The 3,231-nt window shown below is 39.7% G+C and overlaps 1 protein-coding gene across 2 annotated transcripts in view; it reads left to right on the top strand.

The window, feature by feature from the left end:
• Srek1 (splicing regulatory glutamic acid and lysine rich protein 1) overlaps nucleotides 1-3,231 on the top strand; it is a 33,964-nt gene that overhangs the window by 27,268 nt on the left and 3,465 nt on the right. The gene's annotated exons all lie outside the window — the stretch shown is intronic.

Genomic DNA, 3,231 nt, shown 5'->3' with positions numbered 1-3,231 from the left:
AAAAAAAAAAAAGTGTCATGGAACAAATAAGGGTCATACCTTTTGCCATTCTTCACTATAAGAAATGTGTCCACAGTGATGAGGGATCTCTCTGTTCCTTTTGATGCTGCTGGTTGGGACGATGGGTCTGTGACAGTGCTGTTTTCCTTCTGCCTTCTTCTCATGCACTGTTTATTTCAGCTTTTGTCTGTTCCTTTTTACATAATTAGGCAAATAGGTATTTACCTTCTCTTTTTCTTTCTTTCTTTCTTTCTTTTTTTTTTGTTTTTTACACAAAGGCTAGCATACTCTTGTGTATTTGTGTAGTCTGGTGACTATGCCCCGCCCAGGTCTCATTGGTGTTTACACACTGGTAGACCAGACAGCCCTTGAACTTGTGATGATGAACTAGTACTACGTCTGTTCAGCTGTTTTGTTTTGTTTTTTTTTTTTTATGGTTTGTTGAGACAGGGGTTCTCTGTGTAGCCATGGCTATCCTGGAACTCACTCTGTAGACCAGGCTGGCCTCAAACTCAGAAATCCGCCTGCCTCTGCCTCCCGAGTGCTGGGATTAAAGGCATGCACCACCACGCCCAGCTTTGTTCATCTGTTTTTGTTTTTTAAATTTATTATTATTGTGTATGAGTGTGTAGATGTTCATGGAGGGGCATGTATGTGCCCCAGTGTGTGTGTGGAGGCTAAAGGCCATCTTTTTCAAATTAGTTCTCTCCTACTTTTATGTGGGTTCCAGAAATGGAACTTGTGGTTCAGGTCACACAGTGCATGCTGTTACTCGGAGCCATTTAGTCAGCCCTTTGATGTATTTTGAGGTAATTTTTGTATACACTTAGAGGTAGGATTCCAGCTTCATTCTTTAGCATGTGGATTTTAAGTTTTCTCAGCACCACTGTTGAAAATTTTATCACTTTATCATTTTATCACTGAATCTTGGCACCTATCTTGAAAAATCATCTGACTGGTATGCAAGAGTTTATTCTAGGCTAGTCCACAGGCCTACATGCTCGTCCTGAGGCAAGTACCATGTTTTCAGGTATTGTAGTTTGTAGTCACTGTGAAATCAGAAATTATGAGTCACTTAAGCATGTTTTTTCTTTTGCTTTTAAAAATATTTATATATTTGCTTACTTTGTGTATATATGTTCACATTGTGTATATATAGGAGCCCGAGGAGCTAAGAAGAAGATGCCAGATTCCTTAGGACTGCAGATTTTCCTCTTTTCTTTTCTTTTTTTTTTGATGGTTTTTTGAGACAGGGTTTCTCTGTGTAGNCCTGGCTGTCCTGGAACTCACTTTGTAGACCAGGCTGGCCTCGAACTCAGAAATCCGCCTGCCTCTGCCTCCTGAGTGCTGGGATTAAAGGCGTGCGCCACCACGCCCGGCTGGAGGTTTTTCTAAAAGTGCATTGAGTGCTCTTAAGAGCTGTGCCATCTCTTCAGCCTCAGCTTTGTTCTTTTAAAAATCATTTTGGCTCTATGGAGAGCCTTGAAGGAGTCATACAAGTTTTAGGATATATGTTTTTTCATGTGTTTGCTGCTGGTGTTGTTGATGGTGTTTGTAGGGGTTGTATTGAGTCTGTGTATTGTTTTGGCTGGTGTTCTTTATGGCATTCAGTCTTGAATGTTCCTTCTGTACATTCTTTCATTGCTGGGCTATGCTTGTTAGTGTATGAATTGGTGGCTTGTTTTTGTTATCTTTAGTTAAATTGATTGTATTTTCTTAAAAATGTTATTGTTGTTTTATTTGTAATTATATGTTGTGTGTGGGTTTGTGCATGTGAGCACAAAGCCTGCAGAGGCCAGAAGTGGGCAGGGGAGTTACAGACAGTTGTGACATGCCTCATGTGGGTGCTGAGAACTGAACTTGAGTCTTCTACATGCTTAGCCACCTCTCTGGCTCTTGTATTTTATTACTTATGATGCTCCTTTGTGTCATTCTTTTGGTTTCTAAAGCCATCTATAGATACATACAGCTTACATGATGATGCTTTGTTTTGAGACACTTGAGGGTTTTTTGGTTTCTTGTTTGTTTTGCTTTGCCTTGTAAAGTTTCTTGCAACAAATTTATAAATTTTTTTTTGTTTTATGTATTTAGAGTTATAGATGTGGCTAGAAATTTCTTTTAACCTAGAATTCACCCATATTTACTTGTAGTATATAGTCATTTCATTTCAAAGTAAGTTGGCTCTCTAAGCCAGTGTGGTTTGTTTAGACTGGCATGTGTGTCTTGTTCATCACCTGCCGCAGGCTTAGACAGTTGTCCCCAAACCTCCTGTAAAGTGCCATTTTCCCCAGTGACCTGAAGTAAGACGTTTGTTGCAACAGATTCTCATTTGTTTTGGATCTGCTTCATAATTGTCTTCATTATTTTCATTAATTTTGGGTCTACTTTTAAACCACTCATAATAGGGAACTGCTCATATTTCCATGTTAGAGCCATCTTGGCCAGATCACACACAGTTATGTTTTTCGAATGATATGCATAATTCCTCGGCCCTCGAGGCCCCCAATAATCTTAGAGATTTGTGATTTTTTTTTTTTAAATTTTTGCTTTCAGTAGTGCATTTCATGTGTTTTAGGTCTGGCTTTGAATTGTTGGTTCCTGTTTGTAACAGATGGAGTGGGCAGGGCTGTAGTCAGCTCCTTGCAGCTCTGATGTTCACTGTAGCTGTTCTCCTGCTTCTGTACTGTTCACTTCAGCCTTTCTCCTGCTTCTGGCTCTCTATTTGCTTTTCTTTTTCTTTCTTCTTCTCTGTTAAAAATCATAGAAGTCCCAGAGATCAAACTCAGGTCATTAAGCTTGATGCCAGCTAAGCCATTTTACTGCTCTCTTTTTATTCCCTCTTGAATGTTCACACATTAGCCTATGAAAACATTCTACACTAGTACATGGTATATTCAGAGAATTATGAAAACAACACAGTCTGTAGTGTTAGGGATTCAGTGGGAGAGTTCCCATTACTAAAAAACAGAGTCTGGGTTTAGGGCAGCTTTTTTTTTCCTACATACTGTTGATAGGTGGTGGGCGAATCTGTGTATGAGCAGACATTATATATAGTTTAGGCTGACTGTAGTAGGTTTTTAATCTTATCCTTATTTCAGTATATAAGTATATCTTGAGCATTTAAAAATGTTGTGTCTTAGCCGGGCGTGGTGGCGCACGCCTTTAATCCCAGCACTCGGGAGGCAGAGGCAGGTGGATTTCTGAGTTCGAGGCCAGCCTGGTCTACAAAGT

Source organism: Mus caroli, chromosome 13 (assembly GCF_900094665.2).
Source record: "Mus caroli chromosome 13, CAROLI_EIJ_v1.1, whole genome shotgun sequence".
NCBI lineage: Eukaryota > Metazoa > Chordata > Mammalia > Rodentia > Muridae > Mus > Mus caroli.
This window is presented reverse-complemented; position numbering and strand designations above follow the sequence as displayed.